The 20,853-nt window shown below is 41.4% G+C and overlaps 1 long non-coding RNA gene across 1 annotated transcript in view; it reads right to left on the bottom strand.

The window, feature by feature from the left end:
• Positions 1-4,088: 4,088 nt before the first annotated feature.
• LOC136655843 (uncharacterized) overlaps positions 4,089-20,853 on the bottom strand; it is a 35,424-nt gene continuing 18,659 nt past the window's right edge. The window contains exons 2-4 of the long non-coding RNA XR_010794676.1: positions 7,314-7,455; positions 5,052-5,100; positions 4,089-4,331 (exon numbers count right to left, since the gene is read on the bottom strand). This is a non-coding gene — a long non-coding RNA (uncharacterized lncRNA). The remainder of the gene's footprint in view (positions 4,332-5,051; positions 5,101-7,313; positions 7,456-20,853) is intronic.

Raw genomic sequence — 20,853 nt, forward strand, 5'->3', positions numbered from 1 at the left:
GACTCGTGACTCAGAGTTTTAGCCAAAAGAAGTCATGACTTATTTGGGGCCTATTTGTACCTGACAATTGGCTCTTGAGGGCTAGGAGACCTCTGGATTGGTGTGGCAATAGATGAGGCCATAGGAGGAGAAAATGGCAGAAAGTGCTTTTGGCAAGAAGTGCCTTTCTGGTGGTGCAAAGCACCTTTAGAATCTATGCCTATAATAGAAGCATGCAAAAAAGCTTCCAAAACAAAAATATTTAAGGGCCAGCAGTATTGTGGAGTACTGAGAGTTCTGTAACACTTGTTGACATTTACTCCTGCAAACCACCACCTGTGATTCTTAGGATGCTGTGGAGAAGCAGCACCAGTCATGTCAGCACTCAGTCTGCAGCAGTCCTCCATTACATCTGAATGGGAAGCCAGTGAGCCAGTATGCTGCAGCACGTAGAGTGCCCAACCAGGGCTAGAAAGTAAGGTCCCCACACAGTCCTAATGTTTACTGGGTGACCCTCAGCCTCTTGATATCAGCCTAATTTGCCCCATTGGGTTGTGATGAGGGTAAAAGGAGGGAAGTGAAATGTTTGCTGCCTGCAGCTCCTTGGAAGAAAGGTGGCGTATACCTATAATAAATGCATCTTCCTCAATAGGTATGTGTACACTTTGAGTCTTCCTCAGTACTGCCAAGGGAATTTTCCTTTGTATGTGAACAAGAAGTAAAACAGGAGTGAGGGAGTGACTGAACATTTGGTAGAGCTGTGTGGCATTTCTGTGAAGTTCATTTGGGGGGCAAAGTGGGTTGGCTCAACAGATGTGAGGCTGTTTTGCCAGATCCCCAGTCCAAACTTTGCTTAGAGAATTATGCCCACTTTAAGCTAATTACCTCCCCCTTTTCCCCCAACAATGATCCTAGTTCTGCCCAGCAGTACTGCTGGACCCCACCACCAGAGTAGCTTGCCTGTACAACCTGCAGAGGTCCTCCTTCCTCCCATCTCCTGCCAGCAGCTCCCCCCAGTACTACAGCAGGGCCTCTGAGAAGAATTTTATCAAGGGGCACAAAGTTTCTTTTGGGCCCCTTTGCAAAGGGGGAGGCGTGAAACAGAGTGGGGGAGTGTGGTGTCAGGTGAGCATATTGGAGACAGGAGGGGCAAAACAGCTTGGGGGGATAGTTAGAAAAGTCTTTGGAGCCCAGGTCTACCCACCCTTGTGGCATTGGCAGCTCATTACTGTAATAAGGAAAACCAAACACCTAAGGGCCCAATCCTATCCAAATTCCCAGCACCAATGCAGCCCCATCATAAGGGAACAAACATTCCCTTACCTTGAGGAGGTCTCTGTGACTGCCTTTCCACTGCAGGATGCAGCAGGCTCCTCCTTGGCATGGCTGCATCAGCACTTGAAAGTTGGGTAGGATTGGGCCCTAAGCCTCTCTAAAATCTTTTAAATATAGAATATCATTGCAGAAAATTAGTACCATCATCTTTAGGCTCATACTAGAATGGAAAGTGTCCTGTGCATAACAAAACTTGCTCCTGCAGCAGCTGTAGTCCTGCAGCTGTGTCCCTGAGCTCCTATAAATTCCTTCATGGTAAGCAGATCCACAAGGCAAAGAGTTACTGTAGCAGGCCAGTTTCCTCCCAGATTTGACACTGTTTTAAGAAGTGTTATGTATGCATTCCTTGGTCCAGCATATATGGTTTGCCAGTAGCTGCAGCAGCATCCCTGTGATAGGGCCCCAGCATCCCATGCTGACAACAAGCCTGACTAGATAGGAAAATGTAAGATCCCAGGAAATTTCTGGGCCTCCTTCTGAGGCTCCTGGGCCCCCTTTTGGACCCTGGGCTCAGGTACAAATTACCCCCTTTACCCCCCCTCTCCTAGGCCCTGCACTACAGCATCACTTTGGTCCTCCACGTGCCAAACACCAATCTCAGTGTCTCCAACAGTTTCTGCTCTAAAGTCCATTCACCCATCAGTAGTTCCATAGATCATTAGTTCCTTAGTCCAGGCTCTCCACCTCCTACTACCCACACCAAACTTGCCTTTCATCAGGTGCTTTTAAGCCTGAGGGTCCTATTGCCTTCAAGTGGCTGCAGCTGTACAGCACACGCTCTGCTGAATGCCCAGGCCTTAACCCTTAAAGGGGCCACTGCTGACACCACGTCCTACCTCCTCACCAGATCTTCCGCAATTCCCATACAAAGGCCTTTCCCAAAACACTAGCATTTGCTTTGTAAAATTGCTTTGGGTTCCAAAGCCCTGTTCCTCTATGCACATTATGACTCAGCTTTACTGGTACGTTTCCTTTTGAGAGGGAGGGTTTTTCTCGGTTTCAAGTTACTGTGATACTATTGATGCCATTTGAACTATGTTGCCCGTAGTGCTCAAGGTTGTCCTCTGGTGTCACATGCTTGTGACTCTTCTGCATGAGAGCATGCTAGATATAAAGATGTGCGTTCTTTATCTTGCATGTTATCTGCCACTGATTGTGTGACCTCTGAACTTTATGATTAGCCATTGCTCATCCTTCTAGCATGGAATGAAAACAATTACCTTTTCCTTCTCCCATCTGCTTTAACTGGAAGTGGAAAAAAAGTTCTTCTGTGAGTGCCAGGGAGCATGTAACTTCCCATATAATTAATGCCCCGCTTAATGGAGCATTTTAAAACAATTCTGCATGTGTACATATGGGGACAGATTGGAAGGCTGATGCATTTCTTGATGCATATTAAGCAGGGGGGAGAAAGAGAGAAAGAAAGAATATGTGTTGCTTTTTAGTCCAGTTTTTCCCAACTTTAGCGTAACTGATTAATCTGCTTTCCTTTTATCTGGGCATTTTAATTATTCTTTCCACATGTGCACATGGGGAAAAAGGCTGATGGGGCAGGCCCAGTACATTCTTTGTCACACAATGAAAACAAGCTATAAGAAACTGGTTCTTGATGGTGACGGGAATGGGGGTGAGGGAAGGAATGAAAATCAGCTGGAAATCTGGCATTGATCATGAACCAGTTCCAAAAATGAGGGGAAGGGAGAATTTTTGGCTCAATCCCAGCAATCAGTTCATGCCACCTTCCCAGAATATCTTAAATTATGCAGGCTGACGAATGAAAGGAGGGAAATATCTTTAAGTTTCTTTAAAAAAGTCAAGCTTATACCAATCAATTGAGTCCTCAGCAAGGAAGGTAAAATTAGATGTGAAACAACATGTCTTGATCAGTTGAAAGCAGGCATCATATTATTTCAACACTGGGGAAAAGGAGCCAAATCTTAATAAAGAGTCAAGAAAGAATATCTTTTAGTACTTCTTTAAGTTTCTTTCTGCTTCTTCAGATCCAGGACAGGGGAAAATAACTGGCCCAGTGACATGTCCTACAAGAGATTTTGGTGGATGTTGTGACAAAATGGCATGGAGTGGAGTGGATTTGAATCTGTGATTAATGCTTTTCTTGATTTGCTACTCAGTTAAAGTTTCCAGAGCTAATTCACCTATCTAAATATTGTCACTATTTTTTATGCACAGGTAGAGGGCTATATCTTTACTGCAGGAATGCTTGCAAGTGTGGGGCCATGAATTTGTGAAATGGGGAAAAAAATACAAATCTTCAATTGGTTTGCTTTGCTTTAGGGAGGTGACAGAAAGTGGCTTAGAGACTGGAAATATGCAATGAGGGGTTTATTTAAAAAAGGGAAAAAACCACACACACATATCTATTGCTGATGTCATGGCTCCATTCAAGGTAGCCTCAGAACAGTTATTGGGGGGGGCCTCTCTTCTATCAACTGATATCCACTATTGAAGGATTAGATACAAATACATTGAGCTGAAACAGCTGAAGACTTTGAAAGGTTGTGTGCAGTCCGTCACAGCTGTTGAGTCAATTTCATCTTTGCAAGAGTCAACAGAATAAATGGCTTTAGAAACCACAGGTTTTAAAGACAGGTTTTTCTTCCAGCAAAGCTTCTGAAAACACAGAAATACTAAATGAAAACTTTAAGAAAATAAAACAACCACCACTAATCCCCACCCCATTTCAATATTACAGTCAGCATTACATTACATTCAATTTATTTTATTTGTATTTATAAATACATAGAAATGTCATTCATGTCATAGACACATTAATTTCTCTCTCTCTCTCTCTTAATTGGAAGAAAGTCTGTTGCTCCTGATTTATGAACTTCAGTAGTGCCAGGGATCATTTTAAATGTACACAGCTGCTCGGCAGTAGTTTAACTTGGCAGATAGTATTAAACCATTGAATTATGTCATTTATTTGTGCATGCATACAATACATTCCTTGTGCAGGTTCTTCAGAAATACTTGTGCTGTAGATTCGGAAATGTGGCCTAAACACAAGCCAGAAACATGACACATAGTTTAGGTGATGGTCTCCAAACAGAACACTGAAGATGAAGAATGAGACATTCGGCTACTCTGCTGATAAGACCTCCAAACCGAAGTCATCAATGAGACTGGAGCATTGGTCAGGAAGGATTTAGACCAGTGTTCTTCTACCTGTGGGTCATGACTCCTTTGGATAACAAAGCCTCATTTGAGGGGTTGCTGCACCATTTCAAACCCTGTGCAAGAGAGGGCTTGGATCCAATCCATTCATGGTACTGCCTTATCAAAACTGCGTTCTTGATATAATCCTGCACAGTCTTTTCTTGCTGTCTTGTCCTACAGCTCCTAAGGTTGGCCCTGCTCAGGCTGCTACCTCACAGGATTGTTGTGAAGACAGAAGAGATAGGGGGAATAGGGTAGGTGGCAATGGGGGCAGGGGGTGGGTGGGATTGTTGGTGGGTCCCCAGTCTCATACTTTATTTAGTAATTTGGGTTATGGCACAAAAAAGGTTGAAGAACACTGATTTAGAGATTAAAAAAAGAAAAACAGGTATGGATCTTACTTTGGAATATCTGATATCTTCATTCATTTTTCTTACAGTTGCATAGATTGTAACTTTTGCTTGTTGAGGCAAAAGCCAACTTGGAGGAAGGGATAGTATTCTGAACATAGATATGGTAAGAAGGAAAGGAGTCAGCTGTCTCTTTATATATACACATACCCCAAACTGCCTTCAACTTCTGCTGAAGCTCACAATCAGAGGCTGGTCTCTGTTTTTAAAAACAGGAGGAAAAAAAAAATAAAAGATACACACCACTGCATGTAATATGTCATTTGGCTAGCAGAGATCTTTATAGGCATGGATGGACACCAACATCTAATGATCATAGCAGAAGGTCTAAGATTGATGATTGTACACACAGGCCTTCCCCAAGGTAGCATTTATACCCTAATTGTTGGCAAGACTGCTCTACTTTCTCTAATTTTTCGCTTCTCCAAATAGATCTCAGTTGTCTGATGGAGAACTGAGCCAAAAAGACAATCAGAAGGTTGAATACTGCTTAAACGATAGTGTTTTGGTAGATGGTGCCCAATAAAGAGCTGTAAAGATTGAATCAACAAAATAGATAAAAGAAATAAATAGAACTTGTAAGTTTTAACTCAGTACAGTTAAATAAAGGGATGGCATTAAAATGAAGTCATACCAAATTGTCTGTTAAAGTCAGGATATTTCAAGTACAAAAGCATGGAAGAACCTAAGACCAGTTTCACATGTATTACTTAAAGCACTTTTGGGTCACTCTTCCACTGGTGGGACTTCATCTATAAAAGACTGAAAATGCTATTTTAAATGCATGAAGTATCAAGCTTTAAAATAGATTTATAGCACATGAGAAAGTGAATTTACAATCGCATTTCAATCTCAATGTGTTTTTTGGTATCATCCGCAAACAGATGTGCTGTATTGGGAGTACATTTTTTGGTGGATGGGGAAGTGGAAGTGAATGGTTTTTGTTGCATTGTCTTTAACAGGAGAAGATTTTTGCCTGAGTGACAAAAAGCATTTGAAAATGCAGATATGATTGAGTCTAATTCCTACTGGCCTTTCTTGTTGCATTCTGTTTGGGCTTGCCACTTCTGGATGTCCATTTAACTCTCACAGTTCCATCCCAGAATGTCCCCATGAAGAGTTATTGTGTCACTCATGGTGGGAAGGGCAATCAGACACATGCCTTTCACTCTACCTCCCCTACTCCAAGGTTCCTCAACAATCCCCAGTCTCAAATAATCAATATGGCCCTGTTACTATAGCAGGTTTTTTTTCCCCTGAAGACAAGATAACAATAATGTTCATGATTAAAATCTGATTTTACTTAATTTGACAAGGAGATAAAGGTGCAGTTTTTAATGTTTTCAGCAGATGTTTCTAAGCCTATCTTGTTAGTAGACATGTTCACTTATTATTCAAGATTTCTGTGAATGGGTTTTGACAATCCCTAAACTTATGATTTTATTCAACACCTTCATCAGTACTCACTTTCCATGACTCCATTCTTGACTGCTTACATTTATTTATTAAAATGCAGTGCTTTATTTAAAATTTTGGGAATGACAAATTCCAACTATGTAAGTCTCTTATGGAAAACTCAAAAAGGATGCTTCTGCTTCCTTAAAGACTAACAGCTTTATTGTGGCACACATTTTTGTAGACTTGATTTCATGTCATCTAACAACAATGAATCAGTCAGTCTTTAAGGAACCTCAAGTCTCTTTCTTTGCATGCTTTTGGAAATGAGGTAGCATGGCTTTGGTGTCAAACTAGGACCAGAGAGACTGGTGTTCAAATCCCCACTCACCCATGAAACTTCATGTAATGAGCTAATCTCCTTCCTTTAGGGCACAATCCTAACCAGGTCTACTCAGAAGTAAGCCCTATTTTGTTCAATGGGGCTTACTTTCAGGAAAGTGTGGTTAGGATTGCAGCCTTAGGCTACCTCACAAGATCATTCTGAGAATGGAGTAGGAGGAACAGGCAGGTATATCTCCTTGTGGAAAGGGAGTGATAAAAATGTAATTGAATGTAATATATATGGAATATATATATATTCAATATTGAATATATATATATATATATATATATATATATATATATATATATATATATATATATATATATATATATATATATATATTCAATATGGATAATGAGATAGTAGAATGAAAGTACTGTACTTGATCTTTCTATATTCTTCAGTTACTGATAATATGTTTTTAAATGTCATTATAAAAAGAAAAGTATTTTTAATATATACTTCTTCTTGCATGATGAACTCTTTGACTATGTAAACACACCAGAATGAAACAATTCAACAGTGTCCTGCCACTTCTAAAACAGAAGGGTTGAAGGCTCCATTTTATGGATACCATCCTTACCTGATGGTAATAATCTTCTTGCAGTCAGTTAGTTGTAAATGACACCTACCTGAAGGTAACAAAAAGGCAGCTGGGAGAAACTGATGTAACCGCTGTTCCTCTATAAAACAGGGCTCCACACCAACTGAAGTTATTTCATTCTCAATATAAAAAGGGCATCCATCATTCTTCTTCCTCCAGAGAACCTTCTTCTAGTAAGGGAAATCAGAAAGTAGAAGCAGGCTTCTAGATTCATTTCTTTGCTGGGAAAATGTATGACATTGCACCAGGGTTGGGAACTCAAATCAGGTGACTCAGATGAAAGTCATGAAAATGTGTGTTTTTTGGTGACTCAGTGACTCGTGAGTTGCATGTGTGGTAGACTGAAAAAGACTCGAGTCAGAGCCTCCCTGCCTTGGCACTCATTCCCACTTATGCTGACTCAAGTCTGCCAGCGTCTGGGGGTGTCTGCTCACTGTTTTCGCTGCATGGAAGACTTTGTGGGACTAGCAATCCAACAGCAAGCAGCAGGAGGTTCCAACTGGGATGCAGGGAAGGGTTAATGAATTGGGCAGGAGGGAGCTCTTTTTCTCCATTTCTGATAGGAAGGAAGGAATGGATTGGACAAGGGATGGGCATTCAGATATTTTTATTGGCTGAGGGAGAGCAGGAGGAGGAGCCCAAGGGTTTTCTTGCCAGAAGCCCAGGGAGGTAGGAGAAAACTCTTTTGCCTGATTCTGCTTTCCAACCACATGGCTTCTTGACTCCGTTGTTACTTGGGGGAGCAAACCTCATTGAATGACTAGCTACAGTGGGACTGCTTCTGAGTAGGGCTGCCAGGGATCAGGTCATCCTGGTAAGCCTCCCAGCTGCTGCTCGTGACCTTCCTCCCTCTCGCTGCTTCTGTCCTGGCTCTCACTCAGTCCATCTCACGCCTCCCACCATTTTTACAGATGGGCTGGGGCAGTAGGGGAGTAAGAAGAGAGAACTCAGACAGACAGACAGACAGACAGACACACACCCACACACACCAGCAGCAGCAGCCCTGTCCCCCATCCCCCCCCCCCCGCAGCCTGACTTTTTAAAGGGGGGGAGCCACTTGACTCAAGTCCCTTAGAGACACTAAAGGGTGACTTGGAAACTGGGAATTTGCCTGTCATGACTCTTTTTTTTGAATCAAGTCTTGGGGTGCAGTGACTCTGTGAGTTGACTTGTCAAGCCCTGCTGGGTTTTCCCAACACTGCTTTGCACACATAAGAATGTCATGGCTAAGTCCCATTGAAATACAAGCTGTAGCTGCTGAAATTCCTTCTACACAGTAACAATATTCAGCACTTATACAGTGCTTTTTGAGTGTGCAAAGTTCTCCAGATGTGTTATCTTATAAGTATTCTTATTTGCCTACTGCAACTGTGGTTACAAGGGACTAACTCACCTAAGGCCACTTACAGCAAAAGCCCATACATGACTAGTCAGAAGTAAGTCATTTTATTATTAGTGAGTGAGATGTGAACAAGGAAGTCCTGATTTGCAGCTCAATCTCTCACAACCCAATCCTGTGTATATTTACTCAGAAGTATTGAGTTCAATGGAACCTACTCCTACATGTGTGTACAGAATTGCAGTAAATCCTGAGTTGTGGCAAACTTTGGTTCCCTGGTCACTTACAGCCCAAGCCTATGCATGTCTACTCAGAAGTAAGTCTCATTAAAGTCAATGGAGCTTACTCCCAGGAAAGTGTGGATAGGATTGGGCTGTCTGGCTGCAATCCTATACACACCTATCTAGGAGTAGATCCCATTGAACTCAATGGAGCTCAATTCAGCATAGATATGTATAGGCTTCTGCTGCTCGTGTACCTGTGCAGTGTGTGCAATTGCCAATAGTATCTGTGCCTCACAGTTTTGTGGGGGCTCAGAAAAAATAATCTGACATATGCGCTTTAAAATTTAATGTGCAAGGCAACCCTGACAGATGCAAGAAATGCAAAAACTAGTTTAAGCATCACTTGTGAGAACAGCCTTTATCGTCAAGGTCTGTTAATATCAGGCCATTGATGGAATCCATCCAGTTAAGCTATTTGGCATGGTTCTGCCAATACAAAGAGTCATAAAGTTGGTTTAACTTGGATGCTGAAAGCACAGTTTATAGTTACTTTGTGCTGCCAGAATGAAACAGAAACTAGAACATTGGGCCATTTAACAAGCCTTTTTTTGAAGCAATGGGGATTTTCATTTATCCAAAGCCAAAGAATGAAAGCATTGCTCTATATGCCGAAAAAAAATCATAATTGCTTGCTATAATAGGTAAAGTAGGATATTCTACAGCTTCTAAAGCTTAAGTCTTGAGTACTGTTAGTTTAATATTAATATGGAATTTTTATTGCCAGTGTGCTGTGTCCCACCTGCTGTCGACCCTAAATGCTTGTGTTCTAATGTTGGATCCCAACAAACCGAACAAGCTAATTTGATCGGGAAGTTGTTGGGGTGAGATAATTGGAAGCTGCTTCGAAGAGAAAATGGTGTTTTAATTGGAAACGTGTGATTTTTTTTGGGGGGGGAGCAATTTTCTGAGAGCATAACCTCAAGCTTTTCAGAGCACGTACTGTGTGAAAATGCTTGCACGATGATGTCATCGTGCTAGCAGACAGCTTAGGCTTTCATAAGGAAAGGTGAGCATTTGGAATCGCTAGTGGATTAATTTGATGCTGAAGAAAAAGGACTGTAGTCAAGGGGAGAAGTGCTCTTGCAAATAGCTTTGCACCCCATTATAACAAAATTGGTTTTGAGAGAAGTCCTCAGGCCCTAAGTGAATCTCCTATCTCAAAGGGCGTCATAGTTGGGCTCAGAGGTAGTAAGTACTCCCAGAAAAGTGGTCTGTTCCCCTTGTCCCCCCCCACCCCATTTCTGGACTCCTATGGAAACATGAAAGACACTTTTCACATCCTCAGAGTGCTTTTCTTTATTATCATCAATTAACATACTGTTTGTTAATTAAAAGCGTCAACATCAAGAACAGTGTCCCAGAGGCTCACAGATGAGACTGCTTATGTGAAGTACATGGTCCTTTTTCAGAAGTTTAACACAGAACATGAGTGTTGATAAAGTCCTTGGAGGTCTTCTGTTCCGGCCCCTTGTTCAGTGCAGGTAACTGCTATAGCAAGTGCAGTCTGTCCTCCCCCCCAATTCAAAAAGTACTTTGCGTCTTCTGTACCTACCCCAATATTTTTTCCCTGGTGCCACCAATGGTAGCTCCACACATCTTGCCACTGTTGTCTCCAGCTGTTGTTGCTGGACAGGAGAGAATCAGTGAACAGGCAGGTAACCACTGCTGCTGCTCATCTTCTTAAGAACATAAGAACCACCCTGCTGGGTCAGGCTCAGGGTCCATCTAGTCCAGCTTCCTGTATTTCACAATGGCCCACCAGATGCCCTAGGGCAGTGTTTCTCAAACTGTGGGTCAGGACCCACTAGGTGGGTCGTGAGCCAATTTCATATGGGTTCCCATTCATTTCAATATTTTATTTTAAATATATTAGACTTGATGTCAGCATGGTATGTGATTGCATTTGGTGAAACTTTTCAGCACTGATGCACTTGTAGACCACAGTTAAGGGAACAAATGCTCTCTTACTTTGAGGAGGCCTTAGTGACTGCCCCCCCAGCATAGGATGCAGTGCAGGTCCCATTGGCACAACTGCATCAAGTGCTGGAAAGTTGGATCGAATTGGACCTTTAGAACGTCACCAACCCAACTCCAAATACATTCTGAATAAGGAATGGATGACTCACGAACACAACACACCACAAAACTAATACTTGCTAACTCTACATCAGCAGATTATGTAACTTTTCTAGAGTCAAGATCTCAGCTATAGAGTTTCATTTTCAAAATAAAAGAGCAAAGTTGGGACTAAGTAATGATGCGTGGATGCCATGAGTAGCTGTAATTTGAAACTGCGTGCCCATCCTTGCATTATTCAGGATGCCTTTGAATACAATTTGCTGTCTTGGTTCTGAGCTTCTGGCCATGTGTGAAGCAGAGTTCTGGATTAGAACCAGCAGGACCCTTTCTTTTTATGTTCCTATCTTTATGGATTGGTTGTCCCATAAGCTCCATGGGACAAGAACCACTTTCTGCACATAGAACTCTGTGAAGTGCTACGGATGTTCATTATGTGTGTATGTATTATAATGAATGCATTAATTAAAAGCATCTCTGATTTGGGACCAGATATAAATGCCCTAATAATTAGTATTTAATTGTTCATTCTCAACACTGTGTAGCCATACAAGTAATTCTTATTGATTATCCACTTGACTAGAACTTTCAGGCTAAATTGGGGACAAATTAGTGCCTTCTGCATATTACAGGCTCACTATGAAACAGCTTTTTAATGAGCACATCCTATGGTGCTGCTATTTTTGTCCCCAACCATGTGAATGCGAGCAATCAAGGGGGTGTTTCTCCAGAACTTTTGCTTCTAAGAGGATATCTATTCTGTAGGAAAAATCCACACCTTAGGTCCTGTCTATGTGTCTGCAGCCTTTTAAACATTACAGTCACACTGTGGGGTGGATTTAATGGAAATGCTGCTTCCTCAGCAGATTTGTAAAAGTCAAGGGCAACTCAGATCTTAGTTAAGTAATAGCCCTAGTCAACTGTTTCTGGAGGGCCTGTTGACACTCTGATGCCCAAAGAAAGCTCCATGTGAGCAAGAGATTCCCAGTGTGTATTGCGTACAGAGCTCTTCTCCTGCAAGGGCTTCTCTATTCCTGTTGATGGAAATGAAAGCTCTATGTGCAGAAAGGATATACACATGTATAAATGAAATTCTCCATTCTAGTAAGCAAATGGAGAAGCCCATTCATGCTGGAACTTGGCTTGCATATATGAAAGCTTGTGCCAGGATTTAATGTTATTTTCCTTTACTTATATTAAACTCATATACTGGGTGTTCATATTCAACAGCTGGTCTTGTTATAAATACATATGGAATTATGCATTGCATATACATAAAGCGAAGTGTGAGCAATAGAAACGTAATAGAATTTTTAAAATGTGGCTTATAATTTTAATCATTCCATAAATTTGGGGCACTGACATCAAAACATTATGGATCTGGAAAGCAGAACGTTCCCTCTATCCACTTCCTCTCTTACTGCTTGCCCACAAAGACACAGTCAACAAATACTCATTCTTGGCATATTTCCTTTGCCAATTAATTATAATTTGTGTACAGGCATCCAGAAAGCAACCTTTGTGTGGGAAATAATACCATATTGTGGTCTTTTTTTTCAGGGTTTGAAGTGTTGATTACTCAAACAAGAAAACAAAATGTGACTCTTTTATTATAATTTACCCATTTATACTCTCCATAAGTCCTAGTTTAATAGAGAAATATGTGCTATGTTGTTATTTTAAATACCACATTCTAACTATAAAATTATCTTAATAACAAAAGGACTTGAAATGTTGTTTTTGTACAGTATATATTTGAGGCTAGGCTCATGGCTCAATTTCCTTAAGGCCCAGTCAAGGGATCAATCATTGCTGTGGAAGGATAATTAATCTCTTTTGTAAAAACATAGGACACTTTCAGATGGAGTGTTTCATCTGGTATTGTCATACATTGTTCACTTGCTCTTTGCAGCAGGGTCAAGCAATGTTGTCATCAATCCATAGTTCACCTGTGTTTTCTTGTCCTTAAATTATTACGTTCATTAATGCAGAACAAGGAACTTTTTAAGAATAGTTGTACAGCAGCACAAAAACACCAGTGTGGACAGGGTTACTCTTCCATCTTTTCCCTTTTTGGAGAGACCTGAAGAAAAGGGGGTTGTCTGTCAACTGTATCTCAGCCATATTCCACTCTGCACTGCCCTCTAGTGGTTGGAATACCTTTGAGGGGGGCCAGGTCTCCAAAGGTCCTTGGTGGCTATGGTCTTTTTAACAGAGGGTGAGTCAAGTAATTAAAAAAAAATTGCTTGTTGTAGAATTTTAAAACTCAGGGAAATGTACATATTAAGTATCTTTTTTTTCTGTGGAGCTACAGGAGTATGTTACAAAGGCTATCCCCAACCTTGCATTTTCCTGTTTGAAAATAAATGTTACATGCATATATGTTATCTTTTCCCCCCTCTATGGATCTGAGAGTCCTACCAAAAATGAATCTGACAGCTTGTCCCCTGTGCCTCTCCAATGTTCACCTAATGGAAATGTTGGAACTGAGACTTCTATTAGAATCCTTTCTTTCTCTTGCCTCTGAACAGAATGGTAATGGTGTGTTTATGGCCTTGAGATATGCTGCCTGGAAAAAATAAAAAGCTAAAAAAACTCTCAGAAACACTTTTTTTGCGGTGAGGTAGAGCTTCCCATATGCATTCCACATTGTGCCTCAAACATCCTTTGAAGTTTCCTCCCCCCACCTCACATGTAAAGGACATTTGGGCTGATTCTCTTACCAGTGGGGTGATTTGCAAACTTGCACCACTGATTTCACATGGAACAGGATTGGGCCCAATTACAGAGTCATTAAAACATTGAATGTATGTCAAGTTTTTTTCTCCCTAAATATAGGCAGCTATTTCTAGGACAATTAATTAAAGAGTTTCATTTTTTTCTTGCTACATCAGTGATTCCCAAACTGTGGGTTGGGATCCACCTGTGGGTCATGAGGCAATTTTTGGTAGGTTGCAAAAAGCTTTTGAAACATTTTTTTTTTTTTAAACTTTGCAAGCATTCTTACCTGGTTTGCAGAAGCAAATTGTTAGCTGGAGTGCTAACCCATGGTATGAGATAATCTCCATGCCCTGAAATTAAAGTGTCAAATTTGCCAATTTTCTTTAGTAATTGGCATTTCATAGATCACATGTGAACCCGGTTGGTTTTTTTTGTCTACTGGGTCATGATAGATTGCCATTTTAAAAAGTGGGTCCTAGTACTAAAAAGTTTGAGGAATAGCGTGCTACATTTATCCCAGCAATAATCCATCATTTATGATCTAATCTTTTTGTTGATAGCTTACTTTAAATAGTTGAGTCCTGGGAGTGGAGGACCATGGCTCGCCTCTTGGCCAGCTTCCGGGGTCAGCATTGTTGAGCAGCTCCCAGGACCCTTAGAAGTGCTCACTGCTGATCAGCATTCCCACTAAGTTTCCCAGCCACACAAATTGAAGCCAAGCTCAGTGCAGTTCAGCAACCCATGCAGGACATCACCAAGCATCTGGAGACAGTACTGAGGCTCCGAACAGCACCAGATGGGGTCTGCACAGCAGTATCAACCCCATACAGTAACAGTTCCCACCTATGAGCAGTGGTTCCTTGGGGAGCCATAGAAACCAGCCAGGGGAGCCATGGAATTTGCAAAAACCCTCCTGCCTTATAGTGTATAAGGCATATAAGTATAATATATGATTATGACCATAATGGGGAGTCATGGCCAATAGCCCTGGAGGTCAAAGGAACCAGCAGTCAAAAGAGTTTGGGAACCACTGCCTTATGGGAGACATAGCTGCTGATCCCCAAGACCAGCACTCTGATTTGAGGCCTACCTAACAAGATAAGGGGGGAGGCTGCCTGCCATTTCACCTGGACTGTGTAGCATCACTCAACTATGTGTTAGCTCTAAACAAGCCACACTCCCATATTAACACCAATCTTACCAGGTAGTGCTACTATTGGGGTAACCAAGGCATCCCAGTGACCAGAAAAGCCAAATCTCACAAGCCCCCAAGACTCCCCCCTTCTCAGTATTGACCATAATACAGTAACAGGAGTTTTGTGATCAAGACTGAACCAGGATTTCCCAAAACAACAAGCACACTGCAGTGGGCTACAGTATAAATAGAGGTGTTTACCTTACTCTGGAATAAGCCCATTGTGTTCATTAAGACTTAGGCTGTAAATCTAATCTTATCCACCAGAAACAAACACCTCTAATTATACATTATTAAAAGGAAAAAGGATAACAGAAAATTTAAGAATACAGTTCAGAAACACCTCAGGCAGACAGCTTCTCCTAACTTACCTTGCCTTCTGAGATTACACAGGGTGCTAACAGCCCAGTGTCACGTATGTACAGTTAGGCCTAGTAGTATTGCAAAGCCTGAACCAAAGTAACCCAGTAACAGTGAAGTGGCTTGCAGTCCTAGCTGCAAGGAATTTACAACTCAATGGAAGGTGATAATGTAGCACCTCAGCAAACAGAGGCACCCATGAATCTGCAGTGGGGAGGGGAGAACTAAGAGGACTACTATCCAGCCCCACTTCCAGAAGATTCTGTCCCCAAGAGTTCTGATTGGGCAGTTTAAAATAAGTAGAGAGTCACCCCATCCTGTTAACATGGGAAGTATAAGAACAAAGCCCAAAGGGGAGTCTTGTCTTTCTCTCCTGGTGGGAGCAACATCCTGCCCCACCAGGGCCATGTGGCCTCATAGGTAACTGGAAGCTGAAAATCTACAAAAGAAGCTGACCGGGTGAGAGTTAGGGAATAATAGAGATAGCCAGTTGGCTTTGTTATTTTATGCTGATATGTTTCCTAGAAGTTTTATGCCGCTAGCATTTGCTGCCTTTTGTAACTTTATGTAACCCTATGTACTTAATAAAGTAAAAATCCTTTTGCTAAGTTGTTCATTGTCTGTTGGGGACAAAGGTTCAGAATCCTGCCTAGCTATTCAGCAAGCTACCAAATCCTCAGTGAGGACTAGTAACTTGAGGGCTGAGACTTTAAGCAAAGAAAGTGCTCAGTGCCTGCAAGGGATAGGATTAAGCCTAGAGGGTCTCAGTGTCCCTGGACTGAGACACTGGCACATACAGGGTGGTGGCAGTACTACCGAAAGGGGTCCTTGAGGGCTCTAGGGTTCAAGAACTCTGAGCACCCCAAAACCCTGGGAGTGTACAAATGTTTACGACACCCAATCCAGCAAATCACATCCCCAGGGTGATCTTTTATGCCTTTAGCTCACCTTCACAAAGGTTCCCACCACTCAGAGGCCTACAGCCATGAAAGGGTCTTGAAGGTTACTACAGCACAATCTCACCTCCTCCTAACCTGATAAACACACCTGAAGCCAATTCTTAACAGTCCTAGCATCTTGGCCTCACAAAAGTCCAAACAATCAGGTAACACAAGTGCTTCTCATGACACAGTTCCAATGGCCAGATTACAGCCTGGCCCTAGTGCTAGAAAAAGTCACAGCAGTTTGAGAACCTGTCCTCTTGGATTTCTCTCAGCAAGGATAATTCATGCTTTATTACAAGATGGAATCTAAGGCAACTCACAACATTCAAATTCTCATCACCCAAGAAAGAAGGGGTCATGGGGGGCAGTTTGCCTAAAACTCATGGCCAACCCTGCTTCCCATCCCAGTTGCTTGCCAGAAAACACAGTTTCTCTCTCTCTCTCTCTCTTCCTGTCCATGCTACCTATAACTAGAGTGATGATGGCAAGGAAGGAGAGATCAGAGTATGGTGGTGGATGAAGTCTCCCTAGTACACTTGCAGCCCAAGCGTGTCTATTCAGAAATAAGCCTTATTTAATTTAGTGGGCCTTACTCCCAGGTAAGCATATATAGGATTGCAACCTTTTCTCTCTTCTCACCACTTTCTCCCTAGAAGGAAAGTGTGGTGAGTAGGAAGGGAGCAGAGAACAGATAAGCTATATTCTGCCCAGTTACTCAGTAAGATAGAAAATTTTCCCCCACTTCAGAACCCCCAGAGCTGAGGGTTCTGATATGATTCACAAGGAAGGGAAGCAGTCTTGTCCTGTTTCATTTTCCTCCACTCCATGTACCTGAGATATCCTGTACCTGTTCTTTACTTCACTTGTTTCCATTCTGTGAGATGTTTGCTCAACCTGCCATGATTGTATTATTTTTCTAGTTAAAAGCATTGAAAACTGCCTTCATTTCAGAAGCCTTTTAAGCTCCTCTGCAAAGAAAAAAAATTGCATTCCTGAAAGAACAAGCAAACCAAAAGTGTGGTGCTCAATAAGATTGACTGAGATGGATTCAGTTTGCATCATTGATCTCAGCATGCCCTTGACCCACTGAACTCATTTAAGTGACAATGGATAAGGTTAACAGGTAACTTCTCCTAGACAGAAAACAATTTAATTAGTGACCTTTTCCCCAAAATTAATGTGCTGGTTGTATGTATATGTAAGTTAGGGTGTAAGCCTAACCAGGTCTGCTCAGAAGTAAGTCCTATTGTGTTCAATGGGACTTACTCCCAGGAAAGTGAGGTTAGGCTTGCAGCCTTAAATGTGCAAGTTTATGCATGTCTACAGAAAAGTAAGCCCTGTTGAGTTTAATTGAACTTGCTCCCAGGTAAGTGTGAATAGGATTGCAGCAGCAATCTGCTGTCCAGAAGACCCTGTCCAGAAGAGATGCAAGTGCTAACACAGAGCCACTTTTGCCCATTTATAGTCTGCCTTGAATTCCTTTAGGGATCTTTGGCTTAGGCCTACAGTTAAATAAGACATAACATCTGAAATGTGATCCTCTGTAGTTAGGTCTTGACTACTGTGGGATTACGAACTAGCTGCTCTCATTTCATTGCTGTCTTTTGTTAATGGAGAAAAAACAATGGGCTCTGGCTATCCTGTGCAGATTTTTTTTTTCCTGAAAAGCAGTGTTCAAGTGCTCTTTTGAAAGCTTGTCCACAGAATGCACATTCCTGATTAGTTCACAGAGTTCCACAAATTCCATAAATACAGCTCATTCACAGATGATAACTGTTATTTTTTTCCTAATAAATGCCAAGTGGAAACTCATCAGGCTTTGGGAAGGTGAGCATCTGAGGCTGCAATCCTATCCACACTTTCCTGGGAGTAAGCCTAATTGACTATAATGGGGCTTACTTCTCGGTAGACATGCATAGGTTTGGGCTGTAAGGTATTTATGTTGCTTGGTAAGGATGAATGGATAGATATTTGCATTTGGTCAATGTCATACACTAAGTTAAGAACCTACAGATCTTCATAGAACCTAGCAGAACATGTAGTCTCCTATACTACTATTACTGCTAAACATTTATTGAGTGCCAACAGTGCGCCACTTGAGGGTGGGGGGTTAAGAGTGTTGTAGCAAAACCAACACAATATTAAAGACTATAAGGCTGCAATCCTATCTACACTTACCTGGGAGTAAGTGCCATTGACTATAATGAGCCTTAGAGTAGACATGCATAGGATTGGGCTCTAAGTCACATTGTGAAAATTTGCATTGTTCAGCAATCCTATAAGAAAGCTTAATCTTGCCACATCTATATAGATAATGAGCTGAAAGGGTGAGAGAAAGTTTGTGTGATGCTATGTATTTACTATATTTATAGTCCATCTTTATTCCATCCTGTCATTCAAGTCAGTATGTATAGGTCTTCTAAGTGGTCCCTTATCTACTTACTGAACAGACACACACCTGCTTTGTTTCCATAAAGTTGATGTATCATATGCCTTCAGACCATACCCTGGGCACCCATCTGGCAAGTTTATGGCAGAAGTGAGAGTCAAGCAGGGATTTTATGCTGGTTACTGCCATACTATTTTCCTTAGACCACTGCTTCCCAACCTATGGTCCATGAGATTTGAGAAGTGGTCCATGAGGTGTCTAAGATTGTTTTTGATCACTTCCAGCATCTTCCAAGCAAGCACTCCCCCATGAACCACCAGAGAGGGTGGAGAATGCATTACATGCAACCAGCACTGCAGTGTCAATTGGGGCTGTGGGAAGCCCATTCTCCACCCTTTCTGGTAGTCCATCAGAGAGGGTCACGAATGGACTCACATGTGGCCCACAGCCACAGTCAACAACAAAAGCAGCAACCCACAGTGGTTCTCTATAAATAATAAATAAAAACAAATAACAACTCTCAAATAATTAATAAATCTCTAACAAATCTTCCCTAGTAATGGTATAAATTTAATTGTATTTTTTGTGTGCAGGAGTGGGGGGCGGGTTGCATGTGGTTCACGACAATACCTATTTTTGCTGCAGTGGTCCACAGGCTCATAGTGGCTGGGAACCACTGCTTTAGACAGAGGTATAGCCAAGGGGAGCAGGACGCTAGGTCTTCTCCAATAACAGAACCAATGATATGACCAACAGGAGTGCCAAGGTGTTGCCTTGGAAACATTTTTCAAAAAGATCCAAGCAGAGAAAATGCATCCAACTCACCAGAAGGCAAACTGAAAAATGTGCCTAGAGGCATATGTTAATGTCTAGATTAGAAGATGGAGTGTACTCATGCCATCTGTGAACACAAAGTTCAGAAAAAATACCAACTCTGTTGTCTCTGGTTAAAAAGATATTCCAAAGAGTCTAGTGGGCGATCATTTTTAAGGGGAGAGTGTTTCACAATAAATATGTGCATGATGAAGTTAGATTTCTTTCTTTCTTTGTTTTGTTTTTGGTATTAAAAGCCTTTTGCTGTATCCTATAAACATTTTTCTGGGCGTAAGTCCCACTGAACACAAGACATTCGTAGGATAGCATGCGTAGGACATGCTAATTAAGATTTTCCATGGGGGGGGGGGAAGGCAGACATATATACTGGATGTTTTCTTTAACAGCAAACCAGAATTTGCCTTTTGATTCCCTGGTCACCTGGGAGATCAGACAGCTGGCATCACAGCAGGAACTTTTTTAGAAGCTCCTAACCACTGTGAACATACTTATGACCAAAAAAAAAAAAAAAGATAAATGGAAAAACTTTCTGTTCTAAATAGTCTTCAGTTCTTTTATTTATGAAAACAAATATATTTTTGATATTGCTAGATATAAGTTGTTAGTATTCATGTGATGTCATCTTGCATTTCAGGTTTTGCATATTTTTATGTAATATATTTTCATTTGTAATTTTGTAGTAGAAATAATAAAGAAGTCCCACTGATTCCAGATTCAGGAGACCTGAACATTGTAGCAGGGCTTTTTAAAGAACCAAAGGGAATAAAGCCTTACCATGTACCCCTCTTTTCTCCCCTTACCAGGGTGCTGAGTGCTAGAGAGCTGTGATCTCATGCCCAAGTTTGCCAGATGATGAACAGAGGAAGGATGAAAAGCCATATAAACTGGAAGCTTCTAGTAGATATCCTTGCCTAATTTATGACATGACTTTTCAAGTTAAAACTGCCACCCAGTGCTTATATGTGGGATGAGAGTCACAAGCTTTTATTCAGGATTAACCAATTTAGGCTACAATCCTATACACACTTTCCTGGGAGTAAGCCCCACTGAACACAAGTGGACTTACTTCTGAGTAGACATGCATAGGCTTGTGCTGTTGCACTCTGGATCTTTTTACCATATGTTTCATGTAAAGTCATGGTGAAGACTTAAATATCATATCCAAGCTTCTCTCATCAACAAGGAAGGTTACTTCTACCTCAAAGGTTAGATCAGGTCAGTAGTTCTTCAAATTTGATTGAGGATCATTATTCTGGTTTGTTTGTTCTTTGCAAACCAGGATCTCCTCTTGCAACGGACACAGGTTGAGTCAGGAATGAAAAAAAGCAATTGGTTTTCATCTTGTAACCGAATATCTCATGATATCTCTTTTCTTGTATTATGTATTGTGTATTATGATAATGGGAAGCAATATTATAATTTTTTT

The sequence above is a fragment of the Tiliqua scincoides genome, chromosome 6, assembly GCF_035046505.1.
Source record: "Tiliqua scincoides isolate rTilSci1 chromosome 6, rTilSci1.hap2, whole genome shotgun sequence".
Lineage (NCBI taxonomy): Eukaryota > Metazoa > Chordata > Lepidosauria > Squamata > Scincidae > Tiliqua > Tiliqua scincoides.